Genomic DNA, 22,159 nt, shown 5'->3' with positions numbered 1-22,159 from the left:
TAAGCAATTAAAAGCTCAAACACCTTGTTTCTAAAGGGAAACACCTACAACCAAGATTACCCAACAAGAATGTCATTCAGACTTGATGGAGAAACCAAAATCCTTAAAGACAATCAAAAGCTAAGAGAATTCAGCACCACCAAAACAGCTTTACAACAATTGCTATAGGAACGTCTCCAGGTGGGAGACACAAGACAGGAAAAATGCCTGCAAAATAAACACAAAGCAATTAACAAAATTGTAATAGGAACATACATATCGATAATTTCCTTAAATATAAATAGATTACATGGTTCGACCAAAAGACACAGACTGGCTGAATGGATTCAGAACAGGACCCATATATATATCCTGTTGACAAGAGACCCAGTTCAGACCTAGGGACCCATACAGACTGAAAGTGAGGGGGTGGAAAAAGGTATTCCATGAAAACAGATATCAAAAGAAAATTGGAGTAGCAATACTCATATCAGAAAAAAAATACACTTTTAAAATAAAGACTATTACAAGAGAAAAGGAAGAACACTACCTAATGATCATGAAATCAACCCAAGAATAAGATATACCAACTGCATATTTAGACACTCAACATAGGGGAAATCAACAGTAACACAATAATAGTGAGGGGCTATAATACTTCACTTACATCAATGGATAGATCATCCAAATAGAAATGAAAAAGGAAAGACAAGCTATAAATGACATATTAGGCCATATAGGCTTAATCGAAATTTATAGGGCATTCCATCTGAAATCAGCAGAATACAGTATCTTCTCAAGTGCACATGGACCATTCTCTGGCATGGATCACATTTTGGGTCACAAATCAAGATTTGGTAAATTTAATAAAGCTGTAATTGTATTAAGTATCTTTTTTGACCACAGTACATGGCTGGATGGCATCACCGACTCTGTGGACATGAGTTTGAGTGAATTCCGGGAGTTGGTGATGGACAGGGAGGCCTGGCATGCTGTGATTCATGGGGTCGCAGAGAGTCGGACACGACTGAGCGACTGAACTGAACTGAACTATGAGATTAGAAATTAATTACAGGGGGAAAAAAGTGAAAAATACACAAACATATGGAGGTTAAATAACTTGCTAATACATAACCAAGAAATCTCTGAAGAAGTCAAAAAGGAAATCAAAAGACACTTATGAAAAAAAGAAAAAAGACAACAAAAATACTATGACCCCAAACTAATGGGATGCAGCAAAAGCAGCACTAAGATGAATACAATCCTACTTCAAGAAGCATGAAGTCTCAAATAACCTAACATTAAACTGAAGCAACTAGAGAAAGTAGAACAACAACAACAAAAACCCAGTTAGTAGCAAAAAATAAAAAGAAAGAAAAGAAATCATAAAGACCAGAGCAGAAATAACTGAAAAAGAAATGAAGTAATTAAAGCAAAGATTAATAAAACTAAAAACTGGTTCTTTGACAAGGAAAACAAAATTGATAAACCTTTAGCCAGACTCATCTAGAAAAATAGTGGGAGAACTCAAATCAATAAAATTAGAAGTGAAAAAGAAGTTACAACTGATACTGCAACGATACAAAGAATCATAAGAGACTACTACAAGCCGATATATGCCAATAAAATGCAATATGCAAATAAACCTGGAAGAAATGTACACATTTTCAGAAAACTACAACCTTCCAAGACTGAACCAAGAAAAAAAAAAAAGTGGTCAGACCAATCACAAGTAATGTAATTGAAACTGTGATTAAAAATCTTCAAACAAATAACACTCCAAGAGCAGATGGCTTCCAGACTAATTTTATCAAACCTTCAGAAAAGAGCTAACACCTATCCTTTTCAAAGTCTTCCAAACAAACTGCAAAAAGAGGAACACTCCCAAGTTAATTGAGCAAGATCACCATCACACGGATTAAAAAACTAGGCAAAGATATAACACACAAAAAGAGAAAATTACAGACCAATATCACTGATGAACACAGATGGAAAAATCCTCAGCAAAATACAAGCAAATCAAATCCAACAACATTAAAGTGATCATACACCATGATGTGGTAGATTTATTCCAGGGATGGAAGAATTCTTCACTATATGCAAATCAAACAATGTGATACACCATATTAATGAACTGAGGAATAAAATTCCATATGATCATCTTAATAGATACAGGAAAGCTTTTGACAAAATTTAACACTGATTTATGATCAAAAGTAACTGAAAACTGGGCAAAGAGGGAACCTGCCTCAACGTAATAAAGTCCACATGAGACAAACCCACAGCAAACATTCTCATAAACATTTCTCAAAAACAGAAAGGATTTCTTCTGAGATCAAGAACAAGACAAGGATGTCCATTCTCAAAATTATTATTCAAAATAGTTTTGGAACTTCTAGCTACAGCTATCAGAGAAGAGAAATAAAAGGAATCCACATTGGAAAAGAAGTAAAATTGTCATGTTTTCAGAGGGCATGATACTGCCTATAGAAAACCCTAAGAAGGCCACCAGAAAGCTAGATGAGCTAATCAATTAATTTAGTAAACTCATAGGATACAAAATAAATACAGAGAAATTTCTTGCATTCCTATACACTAACTACAAAGATCAGCAAGAGAAATTAAGGAAAGAATCCCATAGAAAACTATATCATACTGATGAAAGAAATAAAAGATGACACAAACAGATGGAGAAATATACGATTTTCTGGGATTGAAATAAACGATATTGTGAGATTGACTATACTACTCAAATCAATTTTGGAATTCAATTTTGCAAATTCAATGTGATACCTATCAAATCACCAATGGCATTTCTCACAGAAATAGAACAAAACATTTTACAATTTGTATGGAAACACAAAAGACCCTGAATAGCATAAACAACCTTGAGAAAGAAAAATGGAGCTGGAGGAATCAGGCTCTCTGACTTCAGACTATATTTCAAAGCTTCAATAGTCAAGATAGTATGGCATTGGCACAAAAAAGAAATATAGAGCAATGTTAGAGGATAGAAACCCAGGGATAAACCTATGCAGTTATGGTCAAGGGAGTCAAGGATATACAATGGAGAAAAGACAATCTTCAATAAGTGGTGCTGGGAAAATTGGACATCTACATGTAAAAGAATGAAATTAGAACATCTACATGTAAAAGAATGAAATTAGAACACTCCCTAACACTATACACAAAAAGTAAACTCAAAATTGACTGAAGACCTAAATATAAGGCTGAGCACTATAAAACTCTTAGAGGAAAACACAGAACATGCTCTGACAAACCTCAGCAGTATTTTTTTGACCTACCTCCTAGGGTAATGAACATAAAAACTAAAATTAAAAAATTGGGACTTAATTCAACTTAAAAGCTTCTGCACGGGAAAGGAAATCAAAAACAAGATGAATCAACAACCCTCAGAATTGAAGAAAATATTTACAAATGAAACAAGTGACAAAGGATTAATCTCCAAATCATGAGGCTCAATATCAAAACAACAAAAAACTCAAACAAACAATAAAAACTGGACAGAAAACCTAAAGAGACATTTTCTCCAAAGAAAACATACAGATGACCAACAAATATGAAATAATGCTTAATACCAGTAAGTCTTAGAGAAATGTAACTTAAAACTACAATGAGGTATCACCTCACACCTGTCAGAATGGCCATCATCAAGAAATCCACAAACAAAAAATGCTGTAGTGGATGTGGAGAGAAGGGAACTTACAGCCACTATGGTGAACAATATGGAGTTTCCTTAAAAAAAAAAAAAAAAGACTAAACTAAACATAGTACTACCATATGATCCAGCAATCCCACTCTTGCTATATACCCTGAGAAAACCATAATTCAAAAAGACACATGCACCCATTGTTCACTGAAGCACTGTTTGCAATAGCCAGAACACGGAAGCAACATAAATGTCCAAGAAAGGAATGGATAAAGAAGCTGTAGTACATATACACAATGGAATATTATTCAACCACAAAAAACAAAATAGTGTCATTTGCAGAGACAAGGAGAAAAGACGCAGATTGATATAATCAAGGGAGTGGCAGGGTTTCTAAGCATATGAACATGTATTTAAGTAGTTAGATTGAGAATGACAGGTAACTTTAGTTAAAGTTTGTGACAATTGGAAAAATATTTTCTACTTAAAAAAATTGGTTATATCATTTTGTGTATGTATGAGATGGATCCTTTATTGAATCTGTAACTATAAATGATGAGTTATTAGTTAATATTAGTAAATATAAAATGGATGACAAACTAAAACAGGACATCTAATGCCTGAGAAGATAATAGGGCAAAAAGAGGAGGCACTATGAGAGGAGTTGTGGTTGGGAAGGGAACTGTGTTGATAGAAATTAAATCTCTGTATGCTGGATGCCTTTCAGAAAATGATGTAGTTTATTTTTTTTTTTTAAATAATGCTTCTTAGTTAAAAGATGTTTGTACTAGTATTCATGAAAAAGATGCCTGAACTTATGTGTGCTTTATATCTGTTTGGATTTGATTTGAAACCTAGTAATAAAAGGAGAAAAGGAAAGATATAAGCATCTGAATGCAGAGTTCCAAAGAAAAGCAAGGAGAGATAAGAAAGCCTTCCTCAGTGATCAATGCAAAGAAATAGAGGAAAACAACAGAATAGGAAAAACAAGAGATCTCTTCATGAAAATTAGAGATTCCAAGGGAACATTTCATGCAAAGATGGGCTCAATAAAGGACAGAAATGGTATGGACATAACAGAAGCAGAAGATATTAAGAAGAGGTGGCAAGAATACACAGAAGAACTGTACAAAAAAGTTCTTCACGACCAAGATAGTCACGATAATGTGATCACTGACCTAGAGCCAGACATCTTGGAATGTGAAGTCAAGTGGGCCTTAGAAAGCATCACTACGAACAAAGCTAGTGGAGGTGATGGAATTCCAGTTGAGCTATTTCAAATCTTGAAAGATGATGCTGTGAAAGTGCTGCACTCAATATGCTAGCAAATTTGGAAAACTCAGCAGTGGCCACAGGACTGGAAAAGGTCAGTCTTCATTCCAATCCCAAAGAAAGGCAATGCCAAAGAATGCTCAAACTACCGCACAATTGCACTCATCTCACACGCTGGTAAAGTCATGCTCAAAATTCTCCAAGCCAGGCTTCAGCAATATGTGAACCGTGAAGTCCCAGATGTTCAAGCAGGTTTTAGAAAAGGCAGAGGCACCAGAGATCAAATTGCCAACATCCACTGGATCATGGAGAAAGCAAGAGAGTTCAGAAAAACATCTATTTCTGCTTCATTGACTATGCCAAAGCCTTTGACTGTGTGGATCACAATAAACTGTGGAACATTCTGAAAGAGATGGGAATACCATATCACCTGACCTGCCTCTTGAGAAACCTGTATGCAAGTCAGGAAGCAACAGTTAGAACTGGACATGGAACAACAGACTGGTTCCAAATAGGAAAAGAGGTACGTCAAGGCTGTATATTGTCACCTTGCTTATTTAACTTATATGCGGAGTACATCATGAAGAACGCTGGGCTGCAAGAAGCACAAGCTGGAATCAAGATTGCTGGGAAAAATATCAATAGCCTCAGATATGCAGATGCCACCACCCTTCTGGCATAAAGTGAAGAGGAACTCAAAAGCCTCTTGATGAAAGTGAAAGAGGAGAGTGAAAAGGTTGGCTTGAAGCTCAACATTCAGAAAACGAAGATCATGGCATCTGGTCCCATCACTTCATGGGAAATAGATGGAAAAACAGTGGAGACAGTGTCAGACTTTATTTTTTGGGACTCCAAAATTACCACAGATGCTGATTGCAGCCATGAAATTAAAAGACGCTTACTCCTTGGGAGGAAAGTTATGACCAACCTAGATAGCATATTAAAAAGCAGAGACATTACTTTGCCAACAAAGGTTCGTCCAGCCATGACTATGGTTTTTCCAGTGGTCATGTATGGATGTGAGAGTTGGACTGTGAAGATAGCTGAGTGCTGAAGATTTGATGCCTTTGAACTGTGGTGCTGGAGAAGACTCTTGAGAGTCCCTTGTACTGCAAGGAGATCCAACCAGTCCATTCTAAAGGAGATCAGTCCTGGGTGTTCATTGGAAGGACTGATGCTAAAGCTGAAACTGCAATACTTTGGCCACCTCATGCGACGAGTTGACTCACTAGAAAAGACTTTGATGCTGGGAAAGTTGGGGGCAGGAGGAGAAGGGGACGACCGAGAATGAGATGGCTGGATGGCATCACCGACTCTATGGACATGAGTTTGTGTGAACTCTGGGAGTTGGTGATGGACAGGGAGGCCTGGCTTGCTGTGATTCATGGCGTCACAGAGAGTCGGACCCGACTGAGCGACTGAACTGAACTGAACTGAACTGAATAATAGAGTGCTCTTCAGGGCTCAAGTCAAAGAATCAGATCAATGGCAGGCAGTAGAGATTTTGGAAGGGGGTAAGTGGGACCAGATTTCTGAGGAAATGGCAGATAGAGACTGTTGAATATAAAGCAATTCCAAGGAATTCGTGTAAGGAAATAAATCATGGTATGCTGCTGCTGCTGCTAAGTCACTTCAGTCGTGTCCGACTCTGTGTGACCCGACAGACGGCAGTCCACCAGGCTCCCCGTCCCTGGGATTCTCCAGGCAAGAACACTGGAGTGGGTTGCCATTTCCTTCTCCAATGTGTGAAAGTGAATGTGAAGTCGCTCAGTCATGTCTGACTTGTAGCGACTCCATGGACTGCAGCCCATCAGGCTCCTCCGTCCATGGGATTTTCTAGGCAAGAGTACTGGAGTGGCTTGCCATTGCCTTCTCCGAAATCATGGTATAGGAAAAGTAATTATGTGCTTTGGAGGCAAACTAACCTAGACATACAAAAGTTCGAGTAACTTTTTTATTAGCTTGTGAAATAAGACATTTTGCTTTTTTGTGTCTTATTTGGTATATAAAACTGAACGCACAAACCAGCAATTATGAAATCTACCTTACAGAGTTATTGTAAAGCCTATTGGTCTATAGAAGAACAATATGCCTGGCACATAATAAGGACTTAAAAATTATAAATTTTTCTTATCCATAGTCCATATAAATATTAGAAAACCCTGGTGATGAATATATGTAGCCTAAGATATATCTCCGTTTCTCTGTGTTTCTTTTTCCATCAGTCATATCTCTATATTTAACCATATATTAATATTCATATTTTGTGGAAATTTTCTCAAGTCCTCTACAGCAAGTAGGTTTTTATTTTTTTTCAGAGGAATGTGAACCTCTTCAAAATAGTATTAACGTGGTTTTAAAACTTTATCTATAATATATAGTGTTATTTTTATCTCTGGAAATAAACATGTATTCCTATTATGTACATTTGTTTTGTTGTTGTTGTTCAGTCACTAAGTTGTGTGTCGCTCTTTGTGACCCCATGAACCACAGCACACCAGGCTTCCCTGTCCTTCACTCTCTCCCTGAGTTTGCTCATATTCATGTCCATTAAGTCAGTGATGTCATCCAACCATTTCATCCTCTGTTGTCCCCTTCTCATCTTGCCCTCAATCTTTTCCAGAATCAGGGTCTTTTCCAATGAGTCAGCACTTTGCATCAGGTGGCCAAAGCATTGGAACTTCAGCTTCGGTATCCATCCTTCCAATGAATATTCAGAGTTGATTTCCTTTAGGATTTATCTCTTTGCTGTTCAAGGGACTCTCAAGAGTATTCTCCAGTAGTTCAAAAGCATCAGTTCTTTGGTGCTCCACCTTTTTTATGGTCCAACTCTCACATCCATACATGACCACGCGAAAGAGCATAACTTTGACTATACACACTTTTGTTGGCAGAGTGATGTCTTTGATCTTAATATACTGTCTAGGCTTGTCATTATATACATAAAATTCATTTATTTATATAAAGCAACCATGAAATAGCCAGTATGTTTAGGTTTGTGCATCAAATATCTTCTTGAATATCACCCCAGGTAAAGAACAAATGATCAAATACTTACAGCTATTAGTTTGTTTTCAGTTACAAATTTTACTGGCTTAATGTTCAGACTTGGTTACTTTTTTGATTCATCTAGTGAAGTAAAATAGACTAAGAAGTCTGCCACTTCAATTGTTAGATAATTTTTCAAATTGATATTCTCTTTCAGGAAGGGGAACTCATGTACACCTGGGGGGGATTCATGTCAATATATGGCAAAACCAATCAATATAATAAAAATAAATAACTAAATAAAAATAAAAAATAAAAGGGGAATGACATTGTAATTGAATACTATGTTTACTCATTACATAAAAGTATGCTGTGGTGTCATTACTAAACATGCTTTTGATTTTCTCAAAGTTGAGCATTTATATAATTATTAAGGAAACCAGACAAAGGAGAGGTAAGAAAAGAGAAGTTAGATTTGGTGAGTAATAATTAGTCATTCAAGCTAATACACAAAAGTCAAAAGTACTTATAGAAAACTTATAAAGATTATTTTCTTCTCTATTTATTCAATAATATCTATAATAGTAGGTTTTAGTTATTAAGGTAAGTGAAAAATCACGAATGCAAATTTCTCAGCAAGATAATTTGTAAAATCAATATCATGTTGAGTAGCAGTAAGTATTACCAGTACATTTGATGTGTATCATGATTCTCCACAAATTACAAAATGGCCTGTCATTTTAATATTCTATTATTAATAACTAGTCAATATATTTTTAAATAATAACAGTAATGTTTTATATAATGCTGTTTATTCAATGCATTATAAGCTCATTTATGATTTTATTTATTTATTAATAGAGATGATGAAATGTCCTTTAACAAAAAGTGACAATATAAGCATAAATAATACTTCGTGATGAATTTGTTAGTGTAAATTATTAACCACCTCCAAATATGTCTATTGATCCCCTAACTCATACATATAACTGTGCCAGGAAGTGCTCATAAAATTTAGCCACACAATAAAGACCAGAGATTTTTTTAAGATTCTCTGAAGTTTAGAAACTTATAGTCCATAATATCAGATTATAACATTTATTAATTTAGCCACTTGGGTTTTTACTAATTGTCCTGAAGAGCACTGGACATTTGCTAGTAAAAAGATCGTTCATTTTGCATAAATTTGGACATACCACAAGTGAAACTATATTCTCCAAATCCAAATGATTGAAGTAACATTTAAGATGATATAACAGGATTATCGGAGAAGGCAATGGCAAGCCACTCCAGTACTGTTGCCTAGAAAATCCCATGGATGGAGCAGCCTGGTAGGCTGCAGTCCGTGGGGTCGCTAAGGGTCGGACACGACTGAGCGACTTCACTTTTACTTTTCACTTTCACACATTGGAGAAGGAAATGGCAACCCACTCCAGTGTTCTTGCCTGGAGAATCCCAGGGAAGGGGGAGCCTGGTGGGCTTCCGTCTATGGGGGTCACACAGAGTCGGACACGACTGAAGTGACTTAGCAACAACAACAGGATTATATCAAATGATAATTCCCATTCCAGTTATGTATAGTATATTTCAATTTCAAGTGTTTTTTCTTCATACGTAATTAAAAATCAAATTCAAACCATCTTCAACAGTAGGTTAACACACAATTAAAAATGTAAAATAATGATGCCAATTGTTTTGCTCATGTATTTATTCTTTAAACACTTATGTGTCTAGTATTAGACCTGGCTCCACGAAGTTCTCAATTTAGTATAAGATATCGACATCAACAAAATTCAATCTACAAACCAAGCTTTTCACGTCATTTGGCTAGGTGGTAGATGTGGTAAACTGAATTGTTGGTTCCATGTCTTTACCTCACATTCTTGCCACAGATTCATGATAGGCAGAATGACTCCCTTGTCCTTTACATTGGCCTTAGCTATATGCCTTGATTTTTGTAGTGGAGGCTTGGAATGTGCATATATGCCTGGCCTGTTTTGTTGAGTTCCTGACATCACCATGAGAAGAATATACTTCATGTCTGTCTCTTTAACTTAGGCTCTGATTTGAGACATGGAGCATATTTGAACTTGAGCTATAGCCTGAAGCCAATCTGACTAGGTTCAGTTAAGCCCTGTTAGCAGTCAGATCCCATCTGACACCTAGATCTCTGAGTAAGAAAAACAGACATTTGTCATTGCAAGCCATTAAATATTTGAGAGTGTATGTCATACATCATTATTGTAAAAATAATTTACATAGAGTTTAAGGATTGAGCAAAACAAATAGGAAAACATTAGTATCTAAAGATTCTCAACTAAGGAATATTATTTTGCTCCCAAGAAGACATTTAGCAGCATCTAAAGACATTTTTGCTTGTCACAAATTGAGAGGTTAGCTACTAGCACCCAGCCAAGGATATCAATAGTGCCCAGAATGGTCATTCTTGTTTTGTAAATTTAAATTAGGTATTGAAATAATTCAAATATATAAAAAAATTTTTTAGTTTTTAAATACACAAATATGAACTATTGACTAAATGTTCACCCAAAACTCAAGGAATGTAGCCACTAAATTGTCATATTTCGCTTATAATGTTATGCTTTGGGATGCTCTCCAGATTCCAGTATTGCTCATAATTCCAATCTACCTTGTACACTGTTGCTAGTCTAATCTTTTATAAAAGTTCCATTTGGATCATATCCTACAGATAATTTGTATAGGTAATTTTTATAACTTTTAAAATCTTTTATATCTTGACTAAGTTGACTAGATTCTAGAATCTGTTTCAAGAAACTCAGACCCACTGTGTCATACGCATAGTGTTTCTTTTCATTGAATATTTACTCATTAATTCTCACATTGAATCTATTTTTAATGCTTGTTCAAGTTGAATCATCTACGCAATTTATTTCCTTCAAAGAAAAGGTTTAAAGCATGTGTGTGTGTGTATCTGTGTGTGTAATGTTCAGTTCAGTTCAGTCGCTCAGTTGTGTCCGACTCTCCGCGACCCCATGAATTACAGCATGCCAGGCCTCCCTGTCCATCACCAACTCCCGGAGTACACTCAAACTCATGTCCACAGAGTCGGTGATGCCATCCAGCCATTTCATTCTCCGTCGTCCCCTTCTCCTCCCGCCCCCAACCTTTCCCAGCATCAGAGTCTTTTCCAGTGAGTCAACTCGTCGCATGAGGTGGCCAAAGCTGAAACTGCAATACTTTGGCCACCTCATGAGTGTATAATATATGACTATAAATGCATGTGAGTTTATTTGGGTGTTGGACCTGCTTTTAGGATTGCACCAAAATATCCTCCCTTATTATTCTGACTTATCTAATTTATTATTTCTCTTTAAATTTTGTAAGCATAGGAAACAAAATCCTAGTATTTAAATATTTTAAAATTGCAAACCTTGAGTAATGAAAGAAATCTATGGACACAGTATAATGATGTATATGTAAAGATTAAAAGCAGTGATTACAGAGTCAAATTTTGAATAGATAATCAGAATGATCTAAGGTTGTCATTATTTTAACACATAAATAAATTACATCAAATTACACAGTGTTGATGGGGAAGGAGGCTTTAAGGTTAAGTTTGAGTCAAATTTTCTACCATAGCACTTATTATAAGTGCATCATTTTTGTCTGTTTACTGTGTCTTTCTCCCTTATGTATGAAACCCATAGAACTACCATGTATATTTGTATTTATTATAAATATTTATACCTATAATGTATCACAAAGCCTGGACAATGGCAAGTGCACAAGTTTGTTATTGAATAATTGAATGAATACATGCCTATATTACTATTCAGTTCAGTTCAGTTGCTCAGTCGTGTACGACTCTTTGCGACCCCATGAATCACAGCACGCCAGGCCTCCCTGTCCATCACCAACTCCCGGAGTTTACTCAAACTCACGTCCATCAAGTCAGTGATGCCATCCAGCCATCTCATTCTCTGTCGTCCCCTTCTCCTCATGCCCCCAATCCCTCCCAGCATCAAACTCTTTTCCAGTGAGTCAACTCGTTGCATGAGGTGGCCAAAGTATTGGAGTTTCAGCTTTAGCATCAGTCCTTCCAATGAACACCCAGGATTGATCTCCTTTAGAATGGACTGGTTGGATCTCCTTGCAGTCCAAGGGACTCTCAAGAGTCTTCTCCAACACCACAGTTCAAAAGCATCAATTCTTCGGCGATCAGCCTTCTTCACAGTCCAACTCTCACATCCATACATGACCACGGGAAAAACCATAGCCTTGACTAGACGGACCTTGGTTGGCAAAGTAATGTCTCTGCTTTTCAATATGCTATCTAGGTTGGTCATAACTTTCCTTCAAAGGAGTAAGCGTCTTTTAATTTCCTGGCTGCAATCACCATATGCAGTGATTTTGGAGCCCAAAAAAATAAAATCTGACACTGTTTTCACTGTTTCCCCATCTATTTCCCATGAAGTGATGGGACCAGATGCCACGATCTTTGTTTTCTGAATGTTGAGCTTCAAGCCAACCTTTTCACTCTCCTCTTTCACTTTCATCAAGAGGCCTTTGAGTTCCTCTTCACTTTCTGCCATAAGGGTGGTGTCATCTGCATATCTGAGGTTATTGATACATAATAATTTCATTAAACACTGACTTGAAATATTCATGGAAAATTCATATTTACTTATTTATTGCAGTGTCTGATAGAATGTCTGAAATGATTGCATGTGAACTTTTGTTTAGATATTTACTGCTTGGAACCATTGGAATTCCTTGTAGGTTATAATTTTATAACCAATCCTAACCAATTCTAATTTTTTTTCAGTGAAGTATCATAATGAACAAGTATTATTCATCACAAGTTTCTCTTGTAAAATTCAGATCAAGGCATATGTTTTCCAGTTTTGTTGAAGAACTAACATATATCACTATGTAAATATAAGATACAAGGCACAGTGGTTTGACATTCATATATTGTAAAATGATTGTGACAACAGGTTCAGCTAACATCCATCTTCTCCTATAGATACAAGAGAAAGAAAAGAAAAAGGAAAAAAATCTTTTTGTTTTTTCTTTCTTACATACCATACAACAGTTTTAGCTATAATCATCACATTGTACATTACATTCCTAGTACATTATGTACTTTTTATCCACCTTCCCCCATTCCACCATTCCTCCTCCTCTGATCCTGTGCCTCTGGTAACCAACAGTCTGACCTAAATTTCTATGCCTTTTTTTTTAGACTCCAAATACACAAAATCATGCAGTATTTGCCTTTGTATCATTTAGCATACATGTGTCTGTGATTTTTATAGGTTTATATTCTTGTAATTGAGTCCTAATTTCATATCATGGTGGTTCAAAAAGATGCTTGATATGATTTAAATTTTCTTAAATCTATAAAGGCTTGATTTGTGACACAAGATGTGACATATCCCAGAAGAAAGTGTCTTTTGACACTTTCAGATGGAATGTCCTATAAATATTAATTAAGTCTGCTTGGTGTATTATATAATTTAAAGTTTTGTTTTCTTATTTAAATTCTTCTGGATGATGTTCACCAGTGTATGTGGGGTGTTAAAATTCCCCACTATTACTGTGTTACTGTCAATTTCCCCTTTTATGGATGTTAGCATTTATCTTATGTATTGAGGTGCTGCTACAGTGAATTCACAGTACTAGGTAGGAGGGAATAAAAGCAATCAAACTAGGATCTGTTCTCCTGGGAGGGGACTCAGAGAAATAGGAAGATTATATGAGAAAAGATCAAAACTAAAGAGTGAGTGCTTCAAGTCTCATTGCACACTCTAGTCCTGGGGTTCTAAATTGGGAGGACAACCCCCTTTAACTGATTGGAAGGATTCTGGACTAACAGGAGGGCCTTGGGAAGCCTAGATTCAACTTTTAAGGAGCATGTGTGCACTGGTTTGCACCCAGGCAGTGCATAAAATGTGACTAGAAGACTGCTGAAGTTGCCACTGAGTTTTGCACTATTTCCTTGGTGCATGCCTCAGTCTGAGCTGAGTGAATGAATACCTCAACCCTGTTTATTCCACATTGCATTGCAGCACTGGATCTATGGCTGGGAAGAAAGCTTGGCCGTGGAACACAAAGGTAACTTTGTTCAGAGCCAGCCTCTGGGCAGCAGTGGCCATTTTTTTTTTTATTCTTTTCAAGCAGCATATCAGATACACCTCAGAACTCTGAAAACAGCAGGTCCACCACAGCTCATAGACAAATATACACAGAGAGTCTATGCAGTCCCCTCCTGCCCTGCAGTACAGCTCCACAACAGGGAGAATTGGTGAAGGCTGGGAGGTGTGGACAGCCATGAGGCACAAAGGGGGCTTGGATCCAAGCCTTCATTTAAACAGAGTGAGGGGTAAATATGCTCATTATGCAAAAGCAGCACATTAGAGACAGCTTGGACTTCAGTCTGTAGCCAGCACAAGATGAGAAGCTGCACAGGCTCCCATTCTGCAGTGCCCTCCTCTCCTAGACCAAAATAGAAGAGGAGAAAGCACACACTTAAAGGGAACAAAGCTAGCCTGGGTCCAATCCTCAGGCCCTCTGCTCCAAAAACATGGGCTCAGATCCCACACATGATAGAGTGGTGATAACAGTGAGCAGAGAAAAGTCCTGCCTCACACCAGGCTCTAGTTCCAGTCCCTTAATATTTGGCCACACCTAAAAAGCAAAATGGCTGTCTGAGGAAGCCTTACAAATAGCTGTGAAAAGAAGAGAAGCGAAAAGCAAAGGAGAAAAGGAAAGATATAAGCATCTGAATGCAGAGTTCCAAAGAATAGCAAGGAGAGATAAGAAAGCCTTTCTCAGTGATCAATGCAAAGAAATAGAGGAAAACAACAGAATAGGAAAAACAAGAGATCTCTTCAAGAAAATTAGAGATACCAAGGGAATATTTCATGCAAAGATGGGCTCAATAAAGGACAGAAATGGTATGGACTTAACAGAAGCAGAAGATATTAAGAAGAGGTGGCAAGAATACACACAAGTACTGTACAAAAAAGATCTTCACGACCAAGATAATCACGATGGTGAGATCACTCACCTAGAGCCAGACATCTTGGAATGTGAAGTCAAGTGGGCCTTAGAAAGCATCACTATGAACAAAGCTAGTGGAGGTGATGGAATTCCAGTTGAGCAATTTCAAATCCTGAAAGATGATGCTGTGAAAGTGCTGCACTCAATATGCCAGCAAATTTGGAAAACTCAGCAGTGGACACGGGACTGGAAAAGGTCAGTCTTCATTCCAATCCCAAAGAAAGGCAATGCCAAAGAATGCTCAAACTACTGCACAATTGCACTCATCTCACATGCTAGTAAAGTAATGCTCAAAATTCTCCAAGCCAAACTTCAGCAATACATGACCCGTGAAATTCCAGATGTTCAAGCAGGTTTTAGAAAAGGCAGAGGCACCAGAGATCAAATTGCCAACATCCACTGGATCATGGAAAAAGCAAGAGAGTTCCAGAAAAATATCTGTTTCTGCTTTATTGACTATGCCAAAGCCTTTGACTGTGTGGATCACAATAAACTGTGGAAAATTCTGAAAGAGATGGGAATACCATATCACCTGACCTGCCTCTTGAGAAACCTGTATGCAGGTCAGGAAGCAACAGTTAGAACTGGACATGGAACAACAGAATGGTTCCAAATAGGAAAAGAGGTACGTCAAGGCTGTATATTGTCACCCTGCTTATTTAACTTATATATAGAGTACATCATGAGGAACGCTGGGCTGGAAGAAGCACAAGCTGGAATCAAGATTGCTGGGAAAAATATCAATAACCTTAGATATGCAGATGCCACTACCCTTATGGCAGAAAGTGAAGAGGAACTCAAAAGCCTCTTGATGAAAGTGAAAGAGGAGAGTGAAAAGGTTGGCTTGAAGCTCAGCATTCAGAAAACAAAGATCATGGCATCTGGTCCCATCACTTCATGGGAAATAGATGGGGAAACAGTGGAAACAGTGTCAGACTTTATTTTTTGGGCTCCAAAATCACTGTGGATGCTGAATGCAGCCAGGAAATTAAAAGACGCTTACTCCTTTGAAGGAAAGTTATGACCAACCTAGATAGTATATTAAAAAAGCAGAGACATTACTTTGCCTACCAGGGTCCGTCTAGTCAAGGCTATGGTTTTTCCAGTGGTCATGTATGGATGTGAGTGTTGGACTGTGAAGAATGCTGAGTGCCAAAGAATTGATGCTTTTGAATTTGGTGCTGGAGAAGACTCCTGAGAGTCCCTTGGACTGCAAGGAGATCCAACCAGTCCATTCTAAAGGAGATCGATCCTGGGTGTTCTTTGGAAGGACAGATGTTAAAGCTGAAATTCCAATACTTTGGCCACCTCATGCGACGAGTTGACTCACTGGAAAGGACTCTGATACTGGGAGGGATTGGGGACAGGAGGAGAAGGGGACAGAGAATGAGATGGCTGGATGGCATCACTGACTCGATGGACGTGGGTTTGAGTGAACTCCGGGACTTGGTGATGGACAGGGAGGCCTGGCGTGCTGTGATTCATGGGGTCGCAAAAAATCGGACACGACAGAGAGACTGAACTGAACTGAACTGAAACCAAATTTATAGCTGCCCAGCTAGCTTACTGTGAGGAAAGACTTGTTTTGTGTCTGTGTAAAATCTAGCTCCAGTAGCATATTGGGCACCTACTGACCTGGGGAGTTCCTCTTTCTGTATCCTATTATTTTGTCTTTTCATACTCTTCATGGGGTTCTCAAGGCAAGAATACTCAAGTGGTTTGCCTTTCCCTTCTCCAGTGAACCACATTCTGTCAGATCTCTCCACCATGACTTGCCCGTCTTGGGTGGCCCCACATGGCATGGCTTAGTTTCATTGAGTTAGACAAGGCTGTGGTCTGTGTCATCAGATTGACTAGTTTTCTGTGATTATGATTTCAGTGTGTCTGCCCTCTGATGCCCTCTCGCAACACCTACTGTCTTACTTGGGTTTCTCTTACCTTGGATGCAGTGTACCTCTTCACAGCTCCTCCAGCAAGCAGAGCCGCTGCTCCAAACTTTGAATGAGGGATATTTCCTCACGGCCAGCCCTCCTCACCTTGAACGTGGAGTCGCTCCTCTTGGCCCTCCTGAGCCCATGGAGATCAGTGGGGAAATAACTCGAGAAAGAATGAAGGGTTGGAGCCAAAGCAAAAACAATACCCAGCTGTGGATGTGACTGGTGCTAGAAGCAAGGTCCAATGCTGTAAAGAGCAATATTGCATAGGAACCTGGAATGTTAGGTCCGTGAATCAAGGAAAATTGGAAATGGTCAAACAGGATATGGCAAGAGTGAATGTCGATATTCTAGGAATCAGTGAACTAAAATGGACTGGAATGGGTGAATTTAACTCAGATGATCATTATATCTACTACTGTGGCCAGGAATCCCTTAGAAGAAACGGAGTAGCCATCATGGTCAACAAAGAGTCCGAAATGCAGTACTTGGATGCAATCTCAAAAACGACAGAATGATCTGTTCTTTTCCAAGGCAAACCATTCAATATCACAGTAATCCAAGCCCATGCCCCAACCAGCAACACTAAAGAAACTGAAGTTGAATGGTTCTATGAAGACCTACAGACCTTTTAGAACTAACACCCACAAAAGATGTCCTTTTCATTATAGGGGACAGAAATGCAAAAGTAGGAAGTCAAAAAAAAACCCTGGGGAAACAGGCAAATTTGGTCTTGGAGTACGGAATTAAGCAGGTCAAAGGTTCATAGAGTTTTGCCAAGAGAATGCACTGGTCATAGCAAACACCCTCTTCCAACAACACAAGAGAAGACTCTGCACATAGACATCACCAGATGGTCAACACCAAAATCAGATTGATTATATTCTTTGAAGCCAAAAATGGAGAAACTCTATATAGTCATGAAAAACAAGACTGGGAGCTAACTGTGGCTCAGATCATGAAATCCTTATTGCCAAATTCAGACTGAAATTGAAAAATGTAGGGAAAACCACTAGACCATTCAGGTATGACCTAAATCAAATCCCTTATGATTATACAGTGGAAATGAGAAATAGATGTAAAGGACTAGATCTGATAGATAGAGTGCCTGATGAACTATGGACAGAGGTCGTGACATTGTACAGGAGACAGGGATCAAGACCATCCCTATGGAAAAGAAATGCAAAGAAAAAAGTAAAAGCAAAATGGCTATTTGGGGAGGCCTTACAAATAGCTGTGAAAAGAAGAGAAGCGAAAAGCAAAAGAGAAAAGGAAAGATATAAGCACCTGAATGCAGAGGTCCAAAGAATAGCAAGGAGAGATAAGAAAGCCTTCCTCATCAATCAATGCAAAGAAATAGAAGAAAACAACAGAATAGGAAAGACTAGAGATCTCCTTGGAGAAGGAAATGACAACCCACTGCAGTATTCTTGCCTAGAGAATCCTGTGGACAGAGGAGCCTAGTGGGCTGCTGTCCATAGGGTCACATAGAGTCAGACATGGCTGAAGTGACTTAGCAGGAGCAGCAGCAGCAGATATTTTCAAGAAAATTAGAGATACCAAGGAAATATTTCTTGCAAAGATGGGCTCGATAAAGGACAGAAATGATATGGACCTAACAGAAGCAGAAGATATTAAGAGGAGGTGGCAAGAATACACAGGAGGACTGTACAAAAAAGATCGTCATGACCCAGGTAATCACGATGGTGTGATCACTCATCTAGAGCCAGACATCCTGGAATGTGAAGTCCAATGGGCCGTAGACAGCATCACTACGAACAAAGCTAGTGGAGGTGATGGAATTCCAGTTGAGCAATTTCAAATCCTGAAAGATGATGCTGTGAAAGTGCTACGCTCAATATGCCAGCAAATTTGAAAAACTCAACAGTGGCCACAGGAGTGGAAAATGTCAGTTTTCTTTTCAATCCCAAAGAAAGGCAATGCCAAAGAATGCTCAAACTACTGCACAATTGCACTCATCTTACATGCTAGTAAAGTAATGCTTAAAATTCTCCAAGCCAGGCTTCAGCAATACGTTAACCATGAACTTCCAGATGTTCAAGGTGGTTTTAGAAAAGGCAGAGGCACCAGAGATCAAATTGCCAACATATGCTGGATCATGGAGAAAGCAAGAGAGTTCCAGAAAAATATGTTTCTGTTTTATTTACTATGCCAAAGCCTTTGACTGTGTGGATCACAATAAACTGTGGAAAATTCTGAAAGAGATGGGAATACCATATCACCTGACCTGCCTCTTGAGAAACCTGTATGCAGGTCAGGAGGCAACAGTTAGAACTGGACATGGAACAACAGACTGGTTCCAAATAGGAAAAGGAGTACGTCAAAGCTGTGTATTGTCACCCTGCTTATTTAACTTATATGCAGAGCACATCATGAGAAATGTAGGCAACATGTAGCACAAGCTGGAATCAAGTTTGCCGGGAGAAATATCAATAAGCTCAGATATGCAGATAACACCACCCTTATGGCAGAAAGTGAGGAGGAACTAAAAAGCCTCTTGATGAAAGTGAAAAAGAAGAGTGAAAAGGTTGGCTTGAACATCAACATTCAGAAAACTAAGATCATGGCATCTGGTCCCATCACTTCATGGGAAACAAATGGGGAAACAGTGTCAGACTTTATTTTTTTGGGGCTCCAAAATCACTAAGGATGTTGATTTCAGCCATGAAATTAAAATATTCTTATGGTTTGGATGGAAAGTTATGACCAACCTAGATAGCATATTAAAAAGCAGAAACATTACTTTGCCAACAAAGGTCCGTCCAGCCATGACTATGGTTTTTCCAGTGGTCATGTATGGATGTGAGAGTTGGACTGTGAAGATAGGTGAGTGCTGAAAATTTGATGCCTTTAAACTGTGGTGTTGGAGAAGACTCTTGAGAGTCCCTTGGACTGCATGGAGACCCAACCAGTGCATCCTAGAGGAGATCAATCCTGGGTGTTCATTGGAAGGACTGATGCTAAAGCTGAAACTCCAACACTTTGGCCACCTCATGCGATGAGTTGACTCATTGGGAAAGACTCTGATGCTGGGAGAGATTGGGGGCAGGAGGAGAAGTGGACGACAGAGAATGAGATGGCTTGATGTCATCACCTACTTGATGGACATGAGTTTGAGTGAACTCCGGGAGTTGGTGATGGACATGGAGGCCTAGCATGCTATGATTCATGGAGTCGCAAAGAGTTGGACAGGACTGAGAGACTGAACTTATCTGAAAATCTAGCTATCCCACCAAAGGCACTGGATACACAAAATCTGTATTGGAAATCTACAACATAAGGACACTACTTTAAGACAACAATAGATAACTGATTTCACTTAAATTGACAGTGACAGAGAAAGTTACATAAAACAAAAAGACAAAGGTACTACTTTCAACTGAAAGAGCAAGAGAAAAGTGTTGAAAAGATAAATAATGGGACAGAAATAAACAAGTTACAAATAAATAATTCCAAGCCATAGTATAAAGAATGTTAACTGAATTAGGGGAAGGAATAGATACATGCTTTGAGATTTTTTAGCAAGGACCTAGAAAATATAAAAAAGAGCTGATAAGAAATGAATAATTAAATAACTGAAAAAACACACTAGAAGGAATGAATCACAGGACTAAGTATAATAAGAACACACATGTTTCTGGAAGATAAAATAATGGAAATCAACCAATCAGGATAACAAAATGAAAAATAAAGTTAAAAAAAAAATGAGAACAACATAAAGTACCAGTTGCATTACTCTAAGCATTCCAAAATTCACATTATAGGAGTCTCAGAGAAGAGAGAGAGAAAAGGAATGGAAAATATTTTTGATGAAATTATGGCTAAAATTTCCCCAAAACTGAAGAAGGAAAATGATATCCAGGTACAAGAAGCACAGATAATACCACACAGTTCAGTTCAGTTGCTCAGTCATGTCCAACTCTTTGTGATCCCATTAATCGCAGCACACCAGACCTCCCTGTCCATCACCAACTCCCGGAGTTCACTCAAACTCATGTCCATCGAGTTGGTGATGCCATCCAGCCATCTCATCCTCTGTCGTCCCCTTTTCCTCCTGCCTGCCATACCTCCCAGAATCAGAGTCTTATATAATGAGTCAACTCTTTGCATGAGGTGGCCAAAGTATTGGAGTTTCAGCTTCAACATCAGTCCTTCCAATGAACACCCAGGATTGATCTCCTTTAGAATGGACTGGTTGGATCTCCTTGCAGCCCAAGGGGCTCTCAAGAGTCTTCTCCAACAGCACAGTTCAAAATCATCAATTCTTCGGCAATCAGCTTTCTTCACAGTCCAACTCTCACATCCATACATGACCACTGGAAAAACCATAGCCTTGACTAGATGGACCTTTAAAGTTGGCAAAGTAATGTCTCTGCTTTTTAATATGCTATCTAGGTAGGTCATAACTTTCCTTCCAAGGAGTAAATGTGTTTTAATTTCATGGCTGCAATCACCATCTGCAGTGATTTTGGAGCCCAAAAAAATAAAGTCTGACAGTGTTTCCACTGTTTCCCCATCTGTTTGCCATGAAGTGATGGGACCAGATGCCATAATCTTAGTTTTCTGAATGTTGAGCTTCAAGCCAACCTTTTCACTCTCCTCTTTCACTTTCATCAAGAGGCTTTTGAGTTCCTCTTCACTTTCTGCCATAAGGGTGGTGTCATCTGCATATCTGAGGTTATTGATATTTCTCCCAGCAATCTTGATTCCAGCTTGTGCTTCATCCTGCCTAGCATTTCTCATGATGTACTCTGCATATATGTTAAATAAGCAGGGTGACAATATACAGCCTTGACATACTCCTTTTCCTATTTGGAACCAGTCTGTTGTTTGAAGTCCAGTTCTAACTGTTGCTTCCTGACCTGCATATATGTTTCTCAAGAGGCAGGTCAGGTGTTCTGGTACTCCCATCTCTTTCAGAATTTTCCAAAGTTTATTGTGATCCACACAGTCAAAGGCTTTGGCATAGTCAATAAATCAGAAATAGATGTTTTTTGGAACTCTCTTGCTTTTTCTATGATCCAGCAGATGTTCGCAATTTGATCTCTCATTCAAAATGCCACAGAAGTTGAACTCAAATAGCCCCATAGCAAAATATATTTAATTAAAATGGAACAAGTTAAATGTGAGAGCTAATACTAAAGGAAGAAAGAAAAATTGAAGAATCATAAACAAGGGACTCCCAAAAATGCTACCAGTTTCTTTTTTCTAAGGAAAATTTTCAAGGCAGAAGGGAGAGACATGATAA

The sequence above is a fragment of the Moschus berezovskii genome, chromosome 1 (assembly GCF_049115385.1).
Source record: "Moschus berezovskii isolate FMDL1 chromosome 1, NW_MosBer_1.0, whole genome shotgun sequence".
Taxonomy (NCBI): Eukaryota; Metazoa; Chordata; class Mammalia; order Artiodactyla; family Moschidae; genus Moschus; species Moschus berezovskii.
This window is presented reverse-complemented; position numbering follows the sequence as displayed.